This window comes from Jaculus jaculus, unplaced genomic scaffold, assembly GCF_020740685.1.
Source record: "Jaculus jaculus isolate mJacJac1 unplaced genomic scaffold, mJacJac1.mat.Y.cur mat_scaffold_174_1_29283_arrow_ctg1, whole genome shotgun sequence".
Classification (NCBI taxonomy): domain Eukaryota; kingdom Metazoa; phylum Chordata; class Mammalia; order Rodentia; family Dipodidae; genus Jaculus; species Jaculus jaculus.
In genome coordinates, this window is record NW_025423431.1 from 19,596 (window position 1) to 29,231 (window position 9,636).

General features: G+C 48.1%; 1 non-coding gene across 1 annotated transcript; it reads left to right on the forward strand.

The window, feature by feature from the left end:
• Positions 1–759: 759 nt before the first annotated feature.
• LOC123457254 lies at positions 760–885 on the forward strand. The gene has a single exon (XR_006634956.1). It is a non-coding gene; the product is annotated as a small nucleolar RNA SNORA26 (small nucleolar RNA).
• The last annotated feature ends 8,751 nt before the right edge of the window (positions 886–9,636 follow it).

The following is a 9,636-nucleotide window of genomic DNA, read 5'->3' on the forward strand; positions in this document are numbered from 1 at the left end:
CCGCAAGAAGCCAATGGCCTGGCTCGTCCCCCGAAACGTCCCAGCGATTGGCTGTCCTCGCAGAATCTCCTGGCGATTGGCTAATTGCCGTCTCAGTCCCGCCCCACCCAGCATCTTGACAGGGATTGGTTGCTCGCCTCGCGGCGCTTCCTGCCACGCCCCCTGATATGACCCTGTGATTGGCTGAGGGCCGCGCTGCCCCGTCCCCGCCCCCTCCGCCGCCGCTAGTATCCGCTCGGCGCCGGCGAGTTCCCGTCCTTTCTGTGGCCCGCGGAGCTGGCGGTAAGTGGAAGCTGTGTGTCGGGTGGTGGGAAGTGTGTGGGTTCGCCTCCCGCGTCCCCTCCGAGCTTTGCCCGCCCGCAGCTCCGCTGCTCCGAGCGGCCAGAACGGAGTGGGTAGAGCATCCCTCGGCGGTCCCGGATCCGGGTCGGACGGACCGACGTGCCCGGCCCGGGGCTGAACGAGACACACCCGGCCGCGGCGCGCAGCTTCCCCGAGGCTTGGGCCGCAGCGACGAGTGATCGCTTTTGTTTTTCCCCAGGATGTTCGGGTCGCGGCGGACAGGGGGACGTGGACCGCGCTCTCGGCGCAGGTACGTGGTCCTGGAGGGACGGGAGCGGCCCAGGCCGCGGGCACGTGGCCGACCCTTCCAGGCGCGGGCGGAGGCCCGGACTCCGTGCAAAGAAGCGGAGAGTGTGAACGTGCTGCAAGTGCACCCAGCGAAACAGCTGCCTCCTGGTGCCCAGGTCGCCCTTTCCTGTGCCCTTTTAAGGTTGTCGCAGTACTTTAAGAGGCTAACACAGAAGGGTAAAGGAAAGCTGTCTCCATAAAACCCAGAGAAGAGATGGCACACCTCCCCTCTGGATCCTGTCTGGAGTCACAGGCTAACAGAAAGAAAAGAAATAGTTTAAGAGCTTTGGAGGATTTGTTAATTTAAGCAGTTAGGGATGTTTTGTACCTGCACTACTGCGGTGGGGCAATAGGTTGTGAGTCTGGACACTTGATTTTTTTTTCCCCGCGTTCTTGGAAACACGCACGTATTTGTAAGGTTTTTTTTTTTTTCTGTAAATGTGATAATGCCTCAATTAAGAATTTCTTCATTCTTTTTGCAGGTTGGAAACGGCAGCTATTGAAGCTGGGGTGTCCGGATGTTGGTGCCTCATTTGACTCAATGCCAGTTCTTACCCCACTACAGTTCAGTGGGGGAACTTCCACTAGTATGGTGGACCGTTCTTAAATGCAGGAATTGGGTCCGTGCAGAGCAGAAACTAGAGCACGGATAGTACTGTCAGGACAGTGTGGCAGGTACTTTAGATGCTCTGTGTGATCTCACAACTTGAGGTAGGGGCTGTGTCCCGTTTTACAGGAGCAATGGGCACACCAGGGCCTCTAGCCACTGTGAACTAACTCTAGACACGTGCCACCCTTGTGCATCTGGCTTCTGTGAGTCCTGGGGAATCAAACTAGGTTCGCAGGCAAGCACCTTTACTGCTAAGCCTCTCTCCAGCACCTCCCCCCCCTTTTTTTTTTTTGAGGTAGGGTCTGGCTCTAGCTCAGGCTGACTGGAATTCACTACTCATCTCAGGGTGACTTCGAACTCAGTGATCCTACTTCAGCATCCCCAGTGCTGGGATTAAAGGCATGTGCCACTACACCCAGCATTGAGTATCTCTTTCAAGAAGTTACACATATGTAACTGTTGGACTGCCTGGAGATAGGGTGGGTGTCCTGCTATAGCAGTGACAGTAAACGGATGAGTCTACTTTTTTGGAGGTAGTGTCTCACTCTAGCTCAGGCCTGACCCTGGAATTCATTCTAGTCTCTGAGTGGCCTTGAACTCACAGCAATCCTCTCCCAGAGTGCTGGGGATTAAAGGCATGTACCACCACACCCAGCCATTCTAAAAACTTTTATAAAGCCATTATATTTAGAATCTTATTGCTATTTAATCACTTATTATTAATTTACTTATTTGAGAGTGACAGAAAGAAGCAGACAGAATATGAGCACACGAGGGCCTCCAGCCACTGCAAACATTCCAGACGCATGCGCCCCCCTTGTGCATCTGCTTACGTGGGTTTCTGGGAATCAAGACTCGAACTGGGGTCCCTAGGTTTCACAGGCAAGCACTTAAGTGCTAAGCCATCTCTCCAGCCCATAAACATCTTGTATTACATATTATACTCAGGTTTAAAAAAATTTTTCTTTTGATAGACTAGGAGCACACCAGGGCCTCTTGCTACTGTAGGCAGACTCAGTAAGCATGTGTGTTTTGGGCTTTACATGGCTAGTGGGGAATTGGACCTGGGCCAGCAGGCTTTCAAGCAGGAAGAGCCTTTAGCTGCTGATTAACCCCAGCCCAAGATAATATTTCATGGCCATATTTACGTGTGCAATGGGGATTGGTAGCGCATGTGGGGGTGGAAGGCATTTGCAGCTGAAAGTGGGGCTAGTCAGGAAGTGACCCTTAATGGACAGAACCTAAAGGAGTGAACATGAGGGCAGTGCTAGGGGGTGTGAATCAGTTCTGGGAAGAGCTCACCAAAGGGAAAGAAGTACATAGGCCCTGAGGTGTCAATAGAAGAAATGAGGGTGAGAAAGCTGCCATCTGTAGCTGAGTTGTGCATTAAGAGGTCACCTACCTATAAAGTCCAGTGGAAGTGGGTCAAGGAAATAGTGCTCCTGGGTGCTGTTAGGAAAGCCGTGAAGTCACGTGGAGAACATGTGGTAAAGAGCTCCTGAGGTTAAGTTTCAGTGAGGTCCCAGAAGTAGACTGGCAGGTGGAGCTGTAGACCGTTTTTCTAGTCCGGATGAAATGGAGTAAGAAAAACTTCAGTGCCTCCAGAGCAGAATTTAGGGTGTTGGCAACTGCTTATCTGCACAGACCATTGTCTACCTTACAGAGCTGGGCAGTGCATGGTGCAGCCATCTTGATTGTCAAGGTTTATCCTGGAGAGGTAGTCTAGACTGCCAAAAAAAAAAAAAAAAAACCTCTGGCTCCTATGTTCTTAGCCTACAGGATTAGTTGTAAAGTGTTGGAGGAAGATTATGCTGGATAATCCCTGTGAGCCCCACACAGTCCCTGTAAGGGATCCCACTACCTGGATCCTTCAGAAGAGCCAGCAGAGGCTTGAGGGCAGGGGAGATGCCATGCTCAAAAGTAATAATGAGGTAGCCTCCCAGAGTGGAAGGTAGCCCATTGTTAGTGCCTTATAAATAAATGAGTAGGATGACTGGAACTGTATGATTAGCAACTATCTCCCAGTGCCAAATACGAGTTAAGTTTGACTTGGTGGCAACTATCAAATTACCACTGGGGCTGAAGAGGTGGCACGTGCTCGCAAAGCCTGTTGGTCTTGGTTCAGTTCTGTAACACCACTGGGTGTGGTGGCAGAGATGAGAGGATTGCAGTGAACCCCTGGACTACATAGTGAATTTCAGGTCATCCTGGCCTAGAGTGAGACGCTGTCACAAAAAGGTAAAGTCAGATGCACAGAAGTGGCCAAGGACATTTTGAAAGCTGTTGAGGGCCGGGGAAATTTTAGCAGCTAGAGTGCTTGCAAAGCCCACGGACCCAGGTTCAATTCTCCAGATCCCCACATTAGTCAGATGTGCATGATGGCACATGCATTTGGCGTTTGTGTGCAGTGGCTGGAGGCCCTGGCACACCCATTCTCATGTTTTTGGTGTGTTTTAGGGGGGCAGTAATGGGAGGCTGCAAGATAATCTAATATGTAAAAACCATTTTCATTTGTGATAATGCGTAATCAACTGACATAAATTGGTAAAGGTTTTATAATAAAATATTTAATCAAAAACTACCAGTTGGACCATAATTCTTGGAAGCTTCTAGCGACCTCATGAACATTGAAGACACTGCTCTCCTTAGCCGTCCTGTAGTAACCCACAGAACAGAACTCTGGTTTGTTTGTGGTTTCTCTGTTAATTTGCTGTAAATTCCTTTGGAAGCCAAAAAAAAAAAATCCAAGCAAACATTTCTAGTTGTCTGTCATACCGAAGCAGTTATGTAGAAGTCATTTAAGTTTAAAAATTCAGTGTTCATAATGCAGAGAATTTACTTACGTGTGGACATGCACCTGGGCTTATGTGGCTGCTGTGGAATCAACCCTGACTGCTAATGGGAGCCTGTGCAAGCAGTGACTATTCACAGGGAGAGTAATTTTACCTTGCCCACTGTCCCCCATAGCCTTTCCTGTTTCTTATAACAGATTGCAGATTGGTCCTTTTTTTTTTTTTTTTTGGAGGTAGGGGTCTCACTTTGGTTCAGGATGACCTAGAATTCACTATGGCGTGGTCCTCCTACCTCGGCCTCCTAAGTGCTGGGAATAAAGGTGTGCACCACCATGCTCGGCTTTTTTGGTCATATTTCTTAATTTCAAGCAGTTTCATAAGGCTGACTGTTTTCTGGCTGATTTTGCCACTGTTAGGCTCAGATTTCCATATGCATTTTCTAGTCCTATTGAAGGTTGAATTGTGCAACTTGAACAAAAGGTAGGTGTATCCTGGCCAGACTTTTTTTTTTTTTTTTTTTTTGGTTTTTCGAGGTAGGGTCTCACTCTGGTTCAGGCTGACCTGGAATTAACTCTGTAGTCTCAGGGTGGCCTCGAACTCACGGTGATCCTCCTACCTCTGCCTCCCGAGTGCTGGGATTAAAAGGGCGTGCGCCACCACACCCGGCTAAGGCAGACTTTCTTGATAGCTCCTGCTCTATTGCATTAATCCTGTACCCATTTAGAGCATGGTTGTTTCAGCCTGAAATCAGTCTAGCTCTGAGCCAGCAGTAACTTCCCTGAATGTAGATGTGAGTTCCAGGTTTCTCTGTAGCCCCTTGTTTCTGTCTGTACAAGGCCAGCCACAATAACAAGAGAAACTAGTGTGGGAAAGTTTTGTACCTCAGTGTTTTGATGGGTTCTGTGGGGTGACTGCAATGCCCCCTTTGTGTGTGGTACATATTCCTGCCTGTTCTAAACTGCCAGTCAAAAACATTTGCTGGACCTGAATAGTTTGTTAAGTGCTTTGACATGAAGTCACCCTAAACATTGCAAATGTTTCATTCCGTTTTTTACCCCCAAACTTTGCACAGCTTAATATGAGTTATTTGATGCAAATAATAGGCACTTGTTTTTATACTGAAAGGAGTCTATTCATATCACACAAAGTTGGTAACTTTTAAAGCTCTGTAGTGCTAGCTTAGACATATTACAACCTATCCCAGCACTATACTAAGACTCACGAGGCTGCAGTGGTGCTCGGGATTCAAGGTGCTCGCAAAGCCTCCAACCTACCATCCACATATGCCAGGGCTGAAAGGTCAAGAATAAGATCATGCCAGGCGTGGGTGGAGCCACGCCTTTAATCCCAGCACTCGGGGAGGCAGAGGTAGGAGGATCGCCATGAGTTCGAGGCCACCCTGAGACTCCATAGTGAATTTCCAGGTCAGCATGGGCTAGAGTGAGACCTTACCTCAAAAAAAAAAAAAATAAGATCACAAAAATGTATCTTAGAAGAATGTAAACTTACAAATATGGCGAAATAAGCAGCACAGTATCCTCTTGGCATTTTGGTTTTCAGGTAGGGTCTCCCTAGCCCAAACTGGCCTCAAGTGATTCTGCCTCCCAAATACTACAAGTAACATGTAGACAGTATAAAATGATCATACTCCTACATGCTCCTTTGCTTAAAAGGAGCAATTTTCAACCTTTTTTTTTTTCTAATGAGAATTGGTGGGGTTTAAGTGCAGTCGTTTGGCATTAAGCATTGTGGAACCTCCAATAACCCATTTCTAGACCTTCATTATTCCTCAATGGACTCCCGGTTTTGCTCACCCCGTTTTGACTGCTTCCTGTAAGTGAAATACAGAGTCTGCCCTGCCTGGTTCATTTCAGGTAGCATGTTTTCAGTTCACTTGTTAGTATCAGGATTTCTTTCCAATCAATGAAAATTGTATGCAAGTTCACCTGTTGCATTGTTTGTTTTGGCTGTTAGTCTGCACATTGGTGTACAGAGTATGAGTCTGTACTTTCACGTTTTTTTACCAAGTTGTTGAGTTCTTGTAATTTTAAGGGATACTGGGGAATCAAACCTGGCTGAGTCCTTAGGCTTTACCAAGCCATCTCTCCAGTCCACATTCTTTTTTTTTTTTTTTTTTGAGGTGGGGGGGGTCTCGCTGTAGCCCAGGCTGACCTGGAGTTCACTTTGTAGTCTGAGGCTAGCCTCGAACTCAAGACAATCCCCCCTATATCCGCTTTCCAAGTGCTAGGATTAAAGGCATGCGCTGCCACATCCCGCTCTTTAGCCGCATACAGCAGCTACGCCTCTTTCCCGTCATCAATATATAAAAGGTTGCAGTTGATTTCTTCATAGCCTCACCTGCATTTGCTGCTGTATATGAACCTCGCGATAGTACATCAAAGCTTGAAGCGTTAGGAATAAGGTGGCTTCCTTAGGGGAAGTGAGGATTGTTTACCAAATGAAAGAATTCCAAGCACTTGCTCCTGGCCTTTGAGGCAGGTGAACAAGGCTGCTTTAAGAGTTCCGCAGCGTGAAGGCCCTTCTAAATTTACCCACTTGGAAGCCAGCACAAAGTCCCGAGCCAGAAGCCCGTCAGCCGCACGCTGCCGCCCGCCGCAGGCGCCGAGGTGCCCACGTGCTGGCTCGCACAGTTTTAAAAGAACCCCGGCACCTGATTGGGCCCTCGGGTCACTTGGCTGCCAATGGCGGCTCAGCCGCGGAGGCCTGGGGCCAGTTCCGCGTCCCCTCCGCGCCGCTGGGCTCAGGCCGACGCCGACCCTCCCTAGTCTAGAGGTACACCTGTGCTCGCTGAGAGTTGCGACGCAGCCTGCGAGAACACTGGAGGAGCCTCCGCCAATCACCCGGCGGGGGTGGCTCTCGGTGGCTGCGATTGGCTAAGCCTCGGGAAGCTCGCGCTCCATTGGCTCCTCCGGCCCCTGTCCCACCTTTTCACCCCGCCAGACTCGGGTCTGGAGTCCTCTCGGAGTTAGCCGGAGTGCTGCCCTGTTCCTGCCCGACCTGGTTCTACGCTGGGTGATTTTACCTGCGCCGGGCATGGGGGGAGGGACCTGTCAACTTAAGTGATATCTCCAAATATATAACTTAGTTACAAGGGGAGTGAACACTGATGTGGGGCTGGGGATCCGAGCAGTTACTAAAATCATCAAAATATTTCCCCAACGAAGTGGTGATGTTACTCCCACTTTTCAAGAAACACTGCGGACACAGGAAGATTCAGTGGGCCTATCCACTACGATCGGTCATAACGTGCTCTATAAATATCCACTGGTCTGTCCTGTTCGTGCTCAGCGTCTTGCTTTACGTTAAATCTCCATAATTGCTTTCCGGATTACTCCTAGGTACAGCCCTCCTGGCCTGCCTTCCTCTGCTAATCTCCCTAATGCAAATCTCATCAATCCGCCCCGCGTCTCAAATGTCAAATCCCGCATGCATTGCTTACCGGTTCTGGAACACTTTTATTTATTCAATATAACACGCCACAGGTGAGTATACTGATCAGAAGTGCAGTCTGCTGAATTTTCACGTGCTAATCTCACGTAAGCAGCCTGCCCGTCATTAATGCAACAATATAGCCAGCATCCCAGCTTCCTCTGAGGCTCTTAACCACTCCACTGCATCCAAAGAGTTGAGGTAGGGTTCTGATGCCAAAGAGAGATGTTTCAGTTTAATCCATCTTTTTCTTTGAAATGTCAGGAATTTTATTAAGCCAGATACAACTCATACCTCCCTTGATGACTTAATTTAGGATATAATGACTTGAAGACACTGACAGTTGTTCCTCCTCGCCATCCACAAGTGTAAAATTAAAACATGCCACTGCCATGCATCAAAGCTCACCTATGTACATTTATATTAAAGAAAACAAAACAGTGGGCTGGAGAGTTGGCTTAGAGATTAAGGCGCTTACCTGCAAAGCCAAAGGACCCAGGTTTGAATCCCCAGGGCCCATGTGAGCCAGATGCACAAGGGGGACACACACACCTGGAGTTCATCTGAAGTGGCTGGAGGCCTGGCATATTCTCTATCTCTCCCCCCGCTTTTTTTTCTTTTTCTTTCTTTTTTTTTTTTTTTTTTTTTGGTTTTTTGAGGTAGGGTCTCACTGTAGCTCAGGCTGACCTGGAATTCACTATGTAGTTCAGGCCGGCCTCCCACCTCTGCCTCCTCAGTGCTGGGATTAAAGGCATGCGCCACCACACCTGGCTTCTACCTGCCTTTTCTGTATCTATCTCTAAAATAAATAAAAATAAAATATATTTTTTAAGTTGTATTAAAATCCAAACATCCTTTCCCCTCCTGTGACCTCTTCCTTAAAAAATAAATAGGGATGTGAATGTCTTAACTTTGTTTGGTGTATCCATGTGTATTCTAGGCAGGTCTGCATCAAAGGTATGCAAGCTGAGACTCACCTTTAATCTAGACTTAGAAAAGCTCCACACAGTAGCCATTATTGCAGCTCCAGAGCCTACCTGTCTGCACACGTGAGGCATTACAGTAGCTAACAGCAAAGTACATGGGCTTGCTTTCTTGCAGCTAAGTAAGATGGCACACACTTCTAATCTCAGCCTGTAGGAGGATGAGGAAGGACAATTGTTGTCTGAGGCAGCCTGGGCTACCTAGTGAGTTCAAGGTCCCACTTGGGCTACATAGCAAAAGCCTGTCTGGAAAAAAGCAACCAAAAAGAATGAAGAAAGGAAGGAAAGAAGGAAGAAAAATATGCAAACTCACAAAATGTATAGGGCAAAACCACCACTTAACAAACTTATTTCCAAAATACCCTGTATTCTACTCCTTAATGTTCTGAATCTAGCTGGGAAAGAATTTCAGCTGCCCAGCGGTGTGTGTGTGTGTACGCGCACACACGTGTGTTAGTCATAACATACTGGGCATGGTGGCACAGACCCTGATCCCAGTACCTGGGAGGTAGAGGAAGGAGGGTCAGGAGTTCAAGGTCATCCCTGGCTCATAGTGAACTTGAAACCAGCCTGGGCTATATGAGACCCTATCTCAAACAAATGCAGTCAGGCAGGCCACATGATCCTTTATAAAGACGCTTTAAAAAATTTCTCTCTGGTGTTTCGAGGTAGGGTCTCACTCTAACCCAAGCTGACCTGGAAGCATGGCAATCCTCCTACCTCTGCTTCCTGAGTGCTGGGATTGAAGGCGTGGCGCCTCCATGCCTGGCTTCAAATGAAGTATTTTTTAATGTGCTTAGGAAGTGTTTTTGTAGCTGTCAGGCACTGTCACTTTATATGCAAACTGTGAGCTAACACAGTGATGGGGGCAAGAAAGTTGGCTCAGTTGGTAAAAGTGCTTTCTATGCAAGCATGAGAACTTGAGTTCAATTCCCGGCACCCATCTAAAGGCTGAGCATGGTGGCACATGCCTAGAATCCTAGCACTGAGGAGATCGAGACAGGAGACTTGCTAGCTAGCTAGTCTAACAAACTGTGAGCTCTAGAGTCAGTGAAAGACAGTACTTCCCTCAAAATAAGGTGGAGGGTAGGTGAGATTGCTCAGCAGTAAGGCGCTTGTCTACAAAGCCTAACGACCCTGGGTTCAATTCTCCAGTACCCGCGTGAAGCCA